Source organism: Cavia porcellus, unplaced genomic scaffold (assembly GCF_034190915.1).
Source record: "Cavia porcellus strain 051 isolate PalLab524CR breed Dunkin Hartley unplaced genomic scaffold, mCavPor4.1 scaffold_32, whole genome shotgun sequence".
NCBI classification, from domain to species: Eukaryota; Metazoa; Chordata; class Mammalia; order Rodentia; family Caviidae; genus Cavia; species Cavia porcellus.
The window spans coordinates 20,486,027-20,498,644 of record NW_026947515.1 but is presented as its reverse complement, the minus strand read 5'-3'; positions in this window follow the sequence as shown (position 1 = coordinate 20,498,644).

The window sequence follows — 12,618 nt, the reverse complement described above, 5'->3', positions numbered from 1 at the left end:
AAGAATATGCAGTTCCCAGGTTGCTGGAACTACAAGAGGGTCAGTGCTGCTGGAGACCAGGGAGAGGGAAGTGTTCTCTGGAGGCCTTGAGTTTTCATTTTGAGTGAGGTGGGGCCAGCAGAGGCTGAACAGAGGCAGCCTTGAGCTGGCTTAGGAGCTTGCAGGCCCTGGGGACTTGAGCTGGCCAGACACGGCTTGAAGAGCTGAAGACTGCCAGAGTCCGGGGCTAAGGGTGAGGGTGGGGCTCAGAGGCTGCAACCGCACAGGCAGGCAGCCCCACCCTCGGTCTGTGACAAATGGAGATGGGGCATCCTGGGCTCCTAGGCCCACCCGTATCTTCCTTGTGTGTGTTCCCTGTGCCCTGCTTTGCATGGCTCTCATCCTATTTCTCTGGGTCCTTTGAGGTGTGAACCTTGAGACGGCAGCAGGGCTGGGAGCTCCTGCTCTGGAGGGGACACACGATAGATGATGAACATGCTGAGACCCCTGGGAAGCTGGTCACTTCTTCTCAAGTAACACTAGTATCCATAGCCCAGATGGCATCCATGAGACTGCCTTTGCACCCCCCTGCCCTTCTTCTGATCTGCCCTCTTGGGGGCCGGGACCATGGAATTGCAAAGGTTAGACATCCTAGGCCTAGGTCTTGACAGCTTGATTTGAGACTTCGGGATGGTCTGCTGAGGGTCCTGTCCCTCAGCAGAGCCCCTTCCACCTAATACTCTCCTGCTAAAAACGGGATTCCTCACAGGCTGAGAGGATCAGAACAGCAGCCTTGGAACTGGGAGGCCAGGGTCCCTGTCGAAGGCTGGGCACCACTAACAGAACACAGTCCCTCCTCTCTCTGCAAGTGCTGAAGCCTGTCTTATGGAAACCTTGGCACATTCTAGCCGTCCAACTGCTAGGCTTAGAGTGAGCCCTGTGATCTCCTAGAGCTCCCAGCCATCCCTCATTCAAGCACGGTGGAAACATTCTGTCTTAGAGCTGACAGCCTGTCGACCTCTCAAAAGGATGGCTCAGAGTCCTTGGTGGCACTTAGGTGTGGCCAAATGGACCAGACTGCCATGCTCTCTGCAAGAAGGTGAGGAGGGTGCCCCGGACTCTTGGGCATTCTACTCCTTTCCATTCTACAGTCAGGAAGACTGTGGCCCAGAGAACATGGATGGGAGCTCACTCCTTGCTCCAGGGCCAAGCTTCTTCCTGCAGAGCCTGCAGCCATCAGGGACCACCATTGAAACAATGGCAACCATGGGCGCAGGGTTCGTGTGGGACCATCCAGCTGACACCTCAAGGAGGTGATGACTTCCATGTCCCTTGGCAGCAGGCAGGGCTCAGAAAGACATGGCCAGGCAGCGTCAGAGCTGACAGGCCTTGGGCCTGCCTCTGTGCCATCTGTGTTTCAGGGCAGGCCATGGATGGTTCCTCTTGATCTTTCTGCTGTGTTCTCTCTCACGCTATAAAATGTTCTTGTCCCCTCACCTATCTCCAGAGGCCCCTGCCTGCCCCTCTCCATTACCATCCCCTATCATATTTCCTACCCTGGTAGGCCCCTCCAATCCCTCATTCTTATGCTGGCCTTTAGCTCCTGCCTCCAGGCCTAAGCAGCTGCTGGGCTTTGGGGCAGTGGGCCCCTCCTGCTCAGGGTCCACGAACACCAACTAAGGCCAAAGGGCTGTGTGTTGGGCATTTGCCTGCCAAGGGCCTACGGCTTGGCTTGAACCTTATGGCGTCCATAGATAAGTGTTAAGTACTGCCAGCAACTAGGTGCCACTCCCAGGGTCTTGGCATCTGCTCTCCATGGAGCAGGGGAGAGCTATTTAGCTCAGAGGGCAGCCCTAAGACTGGAGCTTCAGAAGGAAATCCTCCTGCCCACCCCCCACATATGTATTTTCCTGCCAGCCCACTTGGCAATGCAGACACAGTCACACTTATATCCATGTGTACACCCCTGACACGCCTACAACCCCCCCCCAGCTGCCAGTCATGTCTGTTTACCGACATGCATCTCTCCTCACATCACCAAGACTGTCACACACACTCCACACCTGCCTAACCTCAGCCTTGCAGCATGTCTGTGCATATGGGGCTCTGCCACCACTTGAGCATGCACATCCAAGATTGCGTGTGCAGTTGGCATATACCCCATTAGAGGTGTCGTCTTGGCCAGGTGACTCAGAAGCCAGCTTTTCATGGAGAAACATCTACCAAAAGGAGGGTTGCACGGAAAGGAGCAGACCCCATGCCAACACATGGTGTCTTACAAACAGACGGCTCAACCCATGTCGGAATTTGAGCCATGCGACCACAGACTCCCAGGGGGTTGGGTACCCTGTCCTCAAGCATGCATGCACACCCTTGCGTGGACAAACAGCCTTGTGGAAGACAGCTGCCACTGTGCCATGAGGAGCAGTGTATTTCAGGAGCACCTCATCCGTGCCTCCCCTCCCCACGCCTGTGAGCTAGAGACCTCCAGGGTGCCATTTAGGCTGCTGCTGGGGAGACATCTACTCAGTAGCCACTAATAGTAGGACTTCTGGCAGGAGGTCCTGGCTGGCCACAGCCTTGTGGCTGTCGTGGGTGCCTCTGTCTGTGTGGGGGTCCCTTGCACAGCCCAGCTGGACCATCTGTGTCCAGCAGCACCTATTAGATGTGCCCCTTTTGCCTACCAAGAACCTGCCCTCTCCTCATTGTAGAGGTGAGAAAACTGAGGCCAGGAGGTGGACAGAGGACGCTTTGGACGCCAGAGTGACACCCTACCTCATTTGAGAAAGACAGTGTGAACCTTCAGGGTCATTTTCTCCAGAGGCCCAAAGAGGGCAACGGTCTTGTCCAAGGTTACACAGTAAGTCCATGGTACAGGCTCACTGCCTTTGTACCCCAGAACGTTCCTGGGGGCCCCATGTATGCCCGGGGGACAGACGGAAAGGAGGAGGTGGGGCCAGGTTTGCTTCACGGCCTCTCCTCCCCCTCCCCTGCTCCCTTTTTTCCCTCACACGGTTTGTTTGGAGAATGACTCACAGGAATGCAGCAAAATCCTGATGGATGGGAAGGCAGGGCTGCAGTACCCGGAAACGTAGGGAGGCTGGGCTGAGCTGTGGGGCCCGAGAGAGGCCCGTGATCAGGGGAGCCCTGCACACAGGTCAGGAGACTGAGGCCTTGGGGGCCCTGGGCACGGCCAGTATGGAACCCTGCTTCCTGTCGCAGACACACACAGGCGTGTGTACACAGGCCCAGCTGCAGCAGCAGGGCTAGCTTGGCAGCTGCTTCCACCCCCCAGGCCTTCCCCACCACGGCCAGCTTCCCCAGGTTTTCATCTCTGTGTCCCCAGGCCCCTGGCACACAGTGACTTAACAAGCAGGTGGTGGCACCAAATGTCACCCGGATCAGACTGTGAGCTCCTCTCAGCCTCTAGTGGGTGCACCCCATTCACAAATATGACCAAGGGCCTGCTGCATGCTTGCTGGGCACTGTACAAGGCCCTCCCTGACCAGCTCATGGCCAAATGGAGCCGTGTAGGGGAGTGGTGCACACAGATGAAGTGACGGGGTGGGTCCCCAGGGGTGAGAGGAGGCCCTGAGAAGACACAGTTGAAGTAGAGACCAAGCACAGGAGCTGGAAGCTGCATGGGCTGGCTATCAGAGAACTTGGTGTGCCTAGGAAGAGCCCTGAAGAGGAATAAAAGGACTCAGGGCTCCCATATTAAACAGCTGCAGTAGGTGAGGCCTCGGGTCTCCCCAAAAGAATCCATCCTCTTGGGTACCACCTTGTGGTTATCTCTGAGGGGAGACTGGCACTCACCTTCCCAGCCCGTGAATGGCAAAGCCCTGTACCCCCCAGTGTAGCTCATGGCGGTCACATGGGCCTGCAGCCCCACATGACCAGAGCTGCATTTTCTACAGCAGCAGGAACCTGGGTTTGTATGTAATGTCTCCTGATTTGAAAATGCCGGCTGAGTCAACAAAAGGCATAGTGTGATTACACTGCACGTGCCCACAGGCAGAGGGTTGCCAGTGTATAACATGCTCTACAGGGCACTTGGGTTTTACCTTTGCTTTTTTACATTGCTTATTTTATTGGAAACAACCCAAAGAGTCACAGAACTGCCGCTCCATGCTAGGTGCTGGGATACATAGTGAATACGACAACATACGACTGAGCTGCCATTTTAATGAGGAGGAAGGCACAGAACAGACAGATGTATTGGGTGATAAGTATGATGAAGAAAAAAAGGGGGCCCACAGGCACAGAGGCCGGGGTGCTGGGCAGATGTGAGAAGCATTTTCCAAGGAGCAGTGACAGCCAGTGGAAAGGCAGTGGGGCAGGGCCATGCTTGCTGTGTTTGAGAATGACCGGAGGCCGGAGGCCGGAGTGGCTGGAGCACAGGGAGGGAGCGAGAGAGGTAAGGTCAGAGGCAGGAGGTCAGATGGCACCGGGGATGATAGGCTGTCGTGTAAGTTTGACTTTAAGTATCATGCGAGATGGAACCCAAAGAGGGTTCCGAGGGAGGGAGGGATGTGATCCGACTTTGATTTAATGGGCTCCAGCTGGCTGCTCAAAGAGCTGAAGGAGCAAAGATACAAGATACGGACAGGGAGGAGGCCACTGCTGTGGTTTGGCCAGGCAATGATGGGGCCTGACCAAGGCAGTGATCAGCAGAGGGGTGAGCAAACTGGTCAGAATCCCCCCGGTAGTCAAGTGTGGTAGCATACATGTATAATCTCAGCACTATGGGAAGCTGGGGTCTGAGGGCCACAGTTCCAGCCCAGCCTGGAGAACTTAGTGACTCAGGCGGGACCATCTCAAAATTTAAAATAATGATAATTAAAAGGGCCCTGGGTGCAATCTCTAGTACAAAATCAAAACCAACAAAGACAAACAAAAAACAACTCCCATGCTGTACAAACATTAAATATGAACTTGATTATAAGAACTGGTACCAATTTGGAAACGGTGGTCATTGTAATGCTAGGTGAAGATAGGAACTGAAAACTATACATTAAAACTATACAGAGTCAGTGTGAAAGGCCATGAACCTGTGATTCTACTCACATGAGATGTCCAGAGAAGACACATTCTTAGGGACAGTAAGCGGGTGAGCAGTTGCTAGGGGCCATGGTCAGGGTGTGAGTGCTAATTGGGCCAGGATAAAAATATACCAGAGTCAGATAGCAGTATTAGTTGCAAAACTCTGTGGGTATACCAAAAGCTACTGAAATGTCTTCTCTCCCTCTCCTCCTCCTCCTCCTCCTCTTCTTCCTCTTCTTCTTCTTCTTCCTCTCTCTCTCTCTCTCTCTCTCTCTCTCTCCCTCCCTCCCTCCCTCCCTCCCTCCCTCAGATCTCGCTGTTTAGTTCAAGCTGGCCTGGCCTCACCGTGTAGCACTCATAGCAATCCTCCTGCCTCAGCCTCCCAAGTGCTGGGATTACAGGCATGCACCACCACACCCAGCCCTGAAATGCACACTTTAAAGTATGATGTGTGATGTGTGTGTGTGTGTGTGTGTGTGTGTGTGTGTGTGTGTGTGATATTGAGGATCAAAGATAGGGTGTCATAGGGGCTAGGGATTTAGCTTAGCGGCATAAGCGCCTGCTTTGTAAGTGTGTGGTCGTGAGTTCAATCCCCAGTACCAGTAAAAAAGAAAAAAGACAAAAAAAAACAAAGATAGGGTCTCATACATACTAAACATGCACTCTATCACTAACCTTATGCCCAAGCCCCAAGGAATGAATTTTATAGTATGTGGATTATATCTCAATCAAAAAATAAGTAAAGCCTATCAGGATTTCTAACCAAAACTGAGGCACACAGAAGAGACTGCAAGGAAAGCAGTTATCACAGGAGGAGGAGGGTGTGAGGCTTTTTCTCCCTACTTTTGTGTACCTACTGGTTTTTTAAAAATTAAAACTAGATATTTCTTTCTTGAAAAATTAATGCTCTGGTCTGGGAGGGGCTTGGCCTCTCACTCCTGTTCCCTGCTTCACATGGGAATGCAGAGCTGTTGTACCTTGACGTGGCCTCTAGAATTCCATTCCTGCTCATCTGGCCTTGGTCAAGTCGCGGACTAGAGTTGCCAGTGGTCTACCGTGGAGCGTCCTAGTGCTCGATCATGTCCACCCTCTCTGCTTGCATGCCTAGGCTGCTCACCACCGCCCATTGCAGCTCACTCCTTCCATTTCTGGGCAGCTCTGCCTGTTAGCAGGCTCTTCCTTATATGGAGGTGAAATCTGTCTTCCTGTTGCTTCCACCCTTCCTCGGCTCCCTCTCTGAACCCCAGTTTCATGGGGCCCTTGGGAGATCATGTCGAGATGGGGCACTGGTAGCCCACAGCTCCTTTGGGAACAACACTGTGGACAGTATGGGTGGGCCTTTGGCCTACCCACACAACCAAGCAGGATTTCCAAGTTCAATGTTCAGACTGTCACTGTCAAATTAGAATGTGACACTTATGCCAGAGATTGAAAACTCGTATCTTTCTAAGGACAATGAGGGGCGGCTAATCAGCAGGGCTGACATTTATTGAGGGTTTACAATGTGATAAAGCCCAAGGCACCTAGTTTCTGTTCATCCTCAACATGACTTAAGCCCTGATGTCTTCCCATTTGTAAAGTGAAGAAATTGAGATGCAGAAATAAGTGGACTGGTGTCTTGGCACAGGTTTTGGGAGTTGTATTACACAAGTCTGCTTTTCTTTCTGTAATCTTCTTTACTCCACATGGAGTCTGAAGGCACAGGGAATCCTGGCAGGTGCTCTCCTGCACCCTATTACATCATCATGTATCCATGTGGTCTCTCTCCTGCTCCTTATGAAGCCACCAAAATTTGATCATGGGACTCCATCCTAATGACTTAATCTAAAATAATGGCTTCCCAAAGGCCCCTCTGAACCCCATAGTGAGATTAAATTTCTACCTTGTTAATACCATTGCACAACCAAGCTTGGTGGCACTCACCGATGATCCCAGCACTCAGGGAGACTAAGGCAGAAAGAGCACAATTCCAGCAGAGCCTGGAAAACTTAGCAATTTATCACGACCCTGTTTCAAAATTAAAATTTTTAAGAAAGGGCTGGGAATGTAGCTTAGTATGAAAATGCTGGGTTCAATCACTAGTACTACAAAAACCAACCAACCAATCAACCAACCAAACAAACAAAAAACACCATAAGACTCTGGAGATTGAGCTCTTGTGTGGGTTCAGGGGGGCACTGAATGGGATGCTGGAATCATGTGAGGGCCCCCAAGCTGGGCATGGTGGCACATACCTGTAATCCCAGCACTGGGGAGGCTGAGGCAGGAGGATCGCTGCAAGTTCGAGGCCAGTCTAGCTCATAATAAGTTCAAGGTCATCCTGAACTATCTAGTGAGACGTTGTCTCACAAATTGAGGCAGTGGACACACAGCCTTTCCACTGTGAGAGTACAGAACCAGTTTGGGGAGATACTCAGGGTGGTCTGGGTCCTGGTCCTGTCGGAACCTGAATGTGTTCTCACAGCTATCATCTCGCCCACGCTGAGCTCAGGCTCCCCTTCCTCTGACCAGGAGCTTTCTGTATGGAGGGAGAGGCTGCAGTGTGGCCTTCCAGGTACCTCCCGGACTTCACAGTGTAGGAGGCTGCTCTGGACCCTCCCGTAGCACCTCTGTGAGAGAGGCAGTGCGAGCACTCTTAGCTCTGGAAACGGGCCCAGAGAGGGATTCAGGTAGAATGGGACAGAGCTGGACTTGCACTGGTGGCTGAGGGGGAGCGTCACGCTCTCCCACCCTTCCAAGTCAGGAAACTTTTAGGGTCTTTAGGGCAGTGGCTCAAACTCTACAGAGTAACCAGGCCTGTGCCCCTCTCTACTCTGCGAGCCTCAGTTTCCATGTCTGTCAAGTGGGCTACAGACACTTGCCCCAAAGGGCTGCTGTACTAGTTGCCTCCTTCCCTAGCAGTCACCTGTTCCCACCAGAGGAGTCTGGGATAAGCCAAACAGGGCAGGAAAGCTCTGGAACGGTAGTCACCATCAGCGCTGCACATACGCAGTGGAAACTCACATAGCCAGACAGTGAGTGTTCCTCCCACCTCCGACCTCTAAGGTCCAAATTTAATTTTGCTTTTTTGTGGTGTTGGTGATTGAACCCAGAACCTTGTACAAGCTAAGGGAGCATTCTATCACTGATCTGTCTCCAGCCTTTTTACAACATTTTGAGACAGGGTCTCACTCAATTACCCAGTCTGAGCCTGAAACTGTGATCCCCCTGCCTCAACCTTCCAGAGTCCTTGTATTATAGGCCTGGTCATCACACTCAGCCCAAGGGTTAGTTCTGATCAGCAGTCTCCTCGCCATTCTTCCAGAAGTGATCTCAGTAGACTCCCGTTTTCCATTGCATGGTGCCCCAACTTGCCATTCCCCCAGGAGAACAGAGGTACAGCTCTGAGCAGCCTGCTGGCTCCCCCCAGCATTCTTGCCAACACCCCACCTCACCATGGAGCTGAAGGGATTGAGCTCTCACGCTCACAGATAGAAATGTGGAGGCTTAGAGGGGCTCAGTGACCTTAGTCATTCTGGTAATAGGCTCCATATCCTGTGGCCTGGTTGGACTGAACCGCCTGGGGTCAGAGTGAACATATATGGGCAACATGGTCTTGTGTAATTTTGCAGATTACAAATTGAGGCAGGGTCCTGGGTCTCCCTTAGCAAGATGGAGTTGACTAAGTTGTGCTAAAGGGCACATCATCACCAGTGTGGAGCCAGGCAGGGGCTGCAGCTGCCACTTAATAAAGTCAGACTCTAGGGTCCCTGCCTGGGGCCAGGAGAGGCCCAGGGGCAGCATCCTGCTGCCACACATCCAGGGAGGGAAGAGGCATGTGGAAATGCAAGCTGAGCTGGAGAGGTCACTCAATTGGTGGAGCCTCCCAGAGACACCCGAACTTAGGGACCCCAGTCTGTGAGGCTGCCAGGAATGGGGAACAAAAGATGTGTGAAGGCAGGAGATACCTCAGCAGTATGTGGCCGGGCCTCAGGCCTCATCAGCCCTCTCTGTAAGACGAATGGGGGAGCAAGTAGTGGTCTGTCTTCCCTGCATCCCCTTCCAAGGAGCAGACAGAAGCCACCAGAGCTGTAAGAATGGCTGCGGCTGCCCTCAGGCCCCTCAGAGGCACGGGCAGGACTTGGGCCTGGTGTCCTCGTCTGGTCTCCTAAGTTACCTTGATTCCTCTTGGAAGAAGGAGAAAGAAGACGAGGAGGGAAGGGGAAGGAAAGAGGGAGGAGGAGGAGGAATTGTCATCATTCATTCCTGGGTACCTGGGGTCAGTGACTTTGGATGAGGAGAAGCAGCTGTCCCAGGGGCCCGCCCATGTGTACATGTCTGGTTGTGTTTAGGTACGTGTCTGAGGCCTGTGATTTGTGGTGTGGAGTCAGGCCTGTGCTGTGGATGTGTGCATGCATACTGGAGCCTGGCTGGATATGTTTTGTTCTGAGTGTATCCACGTGTGTCTGGTTGCCTGCCCAGTCTGGAGCAGGTCAGTGGGCCAGCCTTGGCCCCAGCTTGCCCCCCACCTGCTGTGGCTGAATTCCGTCCTGGGAAGGTGGTAACAGCATCAGGCTCCTTGGTTCTGTGGCCTCTATGTGGGCCACAAGGGGGCGGGGATGGTGCTGTGCTGGGATTCTTCTGGCCTTCTCGCATGGTCCCTGGAGGCCTGGTGGAATGTGTCCCTGGGAAGATCTCCAAGGAGTGTCTTCACCAGCATCCGGGATGAGAATGTGACAGGGCACAGATCTATGGCTGGCCACCGTGTCTGCGGTCAGAAGTCTATGGATGGCAGGGTAGAGGGCAGTCTGTGGCCAGAAGAGGGGAGGCTAAAACTGCCTAGGGTCAAAGGTCAGAATGTGGCTGCTGCTTTGGCAAAGGGTCAGTCTGTGGCAGAGGTCAGAGGTCAGTCTATAGCTGGGCTGGAAGACTGATTAGTTCTCAGCCGTAAGACTGTCCTCAGTTTCATGGAGTACATTTGATCCCTGGAAAAAGGGGCCTATAGGCCCTGCTGGGGCCCTAAGCAGGCATGTGGCTGAGTTGATGCTGTGGCTGACAGACTCCCTGCCAGGCCCATGTGCCTTGTCACAGCGAGGAATTAAGGTGCCTTCCAGACTGAGGATTGCCAGAGAATGCAGGGCAGGGCAGTGGCCCAGAGGAGGCCCCTGCTCACCTCTCTCTCTGGCACCCCCCCAGTAAATCTATCACCCCTTTTCTCCTCTCTCCCTCAGCTGCTTTCCTCTTCCTGTCTTTCTCTGTCTCAGGTTTCTCTTCTTTCCCAGCTCTCCAGCCCTCTTCCGGTGGACACGGAAGCTTGCCTGGACCACTCATGAGAAAGGCTACTCCAAGCTAGGTATTGTGGAGCACACCTGTAATCCCAGAACTGGGAGGCTGAAGCAGAATTGCTGAGTTTGAAGCCAGCCTAAGCTATAAAATGAGTTCGAGGCCAGCCTGAACTACTTAGCAAGACCTAGTGTGGAAAACCAACAGAGAAGAGAGAGAGGAGGAGGGAGCGAGCGAGGGAGGAAGAGACAGAGAAACAGACAGACACACAGAGACAGAGACTGACAGACTGCAGGGTAACCATGCAAGCAGGTGAAGCCACAGATGTGCAGCAGGGCCCCTCCTCCTGTAGCCCACATCTGGTGTACATAGTCCCACAGTCGAGGCTGAGGGACCCTGGACTTGGCCTCTGTCCTGTGTGAGCCTGGAGCTGCCCTGAGCTCATTTGTGGCCTCCCACAGGCTAGTAAAGAAGGCTGGACAGACAGATGGCAGGGAAAACCACAGACAGGAGATCAAAGGCTGTTCAGATCAAAAGCAAGCAGAAAAATCACTATTTCTGGCCCAGCACCAGCATTCTGGGTATACCCTAGCCCAGGGCAGATAATGTCCCCCTCCCCAGCACACCCCAGGCAGGAGAGGTAGACGCCAGAGCAGCCCTTCTGCTAGGACCCTGGCCAGAACCCCTGTGGAGCACCCCAGACGCTGCCCACCCTCCATTGCTGCCCCTGGGACCTGGGTGGGGCTGGGGACACAAAGGCTATTTGAAAATGTTCCAGAAACTTAAGAGCACTTGGATATTCCTATTCTTATGGCCCCTGGTGGCCCCACTGGCTGGAGTATGAAGTTCTTTGCTTTCAAAGGACAGCCTGTTTCTCAAGGGTTGGTAGCACACCTCCTTCAGAGCTGCAACCAAGACAAATGGGCACAAGACTGTAATCGTTGAATGCCCAGGCTAGTCCCGCAAGGCAAGAGACTGCTTGTTCACTGCTGCCCCAGAGCCTCAACCAACATACAGTGGGGTGCTCCGGAAACATGCACCTGAGGGGTTTTGTGCAACAGATTAGCTTCACTGGTCTGGGAGACCAAACCAGAGCCTACAGAAAAGGAGGGCTGGCAGCCCCTACCAGACTGGCTGCACATAAATTAGGGATCTAGCAGGTGGGAGATATAACTGAACCAACAGAGAGCACGGTTCCCACCACACTCAGTAAAAAATGGGGTCCCTTGGGCAGTTGACCAACTGACATAAAGGTCATGAACAAGTTGAGGGTTGAGGGATAAGGGGCTGTCCCTTCAAAACCCTTGCTGTCCACCTCCCCAGGGTTTGAATGGTGAGGAGTAGCAGCTATACCCTCCCAGTGAGTTACTCAGGCCAGGTATGTCTGCTCCTCCTTACCTGCCAAATAGCCCACTGCAGGGCCACCTCACTGGCTTACCTGCTTCTGTCGGAATCACACATTCATTCTTATTGTGGCAGTTAGGGGTACTATGAGGACCTAAGAGAAGATGATCTACCTTTGCTCCAAATACTGCAGAGAACAATGTGACCCCTTTTCTTTCTCTGCTTCGATGTATTCCGGCCATATTGCTCATTCCATTCCAGCCACAAGCCTGGGTCCTGCCTCAGGGCCTTTGCACTTGCTGGTCCTACCTGCTCACCTTTCCCCGTAGGTATTCCATGCCTCACTACCTAGTCTTTCAACACTGATATCAAGTATTGTTCTCTGACCATCCAGTGTAAACCCTTTCCCTGTTTTTCTCTGACCCTATCCCAGCTTTATCTTTCGGTAACATGCCTCACTTAAATGGAACGTACTATAGTCACGTATGACATAACATTTTGGCCAGTGATGGACCCCATATACCACAGTGGTTCCATAAGATTATATGTCCTAGTGTTATTTGTAGCTGTCTTCATTTGCATAAGGACATTCTATAGTATTTGCACAATAATAAAATTGCCCAGCAATGTGTTTCTCAGAGCAGGTCACGTGACTATACGTCATTTATTCATTCTGGCTTTTGTCTGTCTTGGGACTAAAATGGAAGTCTTGTCTTGCTCCTTGCTCTGAATTCTCAACACAGAGAACAGTCACAGTAGGTACTCAGTAAATATTTACCAAACCAGTGGGTGAAGATTTCTGCTACACTCAAGTGTGTGACCTTAGCAAGCTCATTGTCTGGACCTCAGTCACCTAGTTTTATGTCCCTCAGCCCCAAAACAGAAAAAAGGGTGGGGGGAACAGTGGCTCATCTCTAACCCCAGGCCTGCAGACTTCAGCCTGAGACTGACAGCCCAGGGCTGAATCTGAACTTGGTTTGGGTCTCAGTA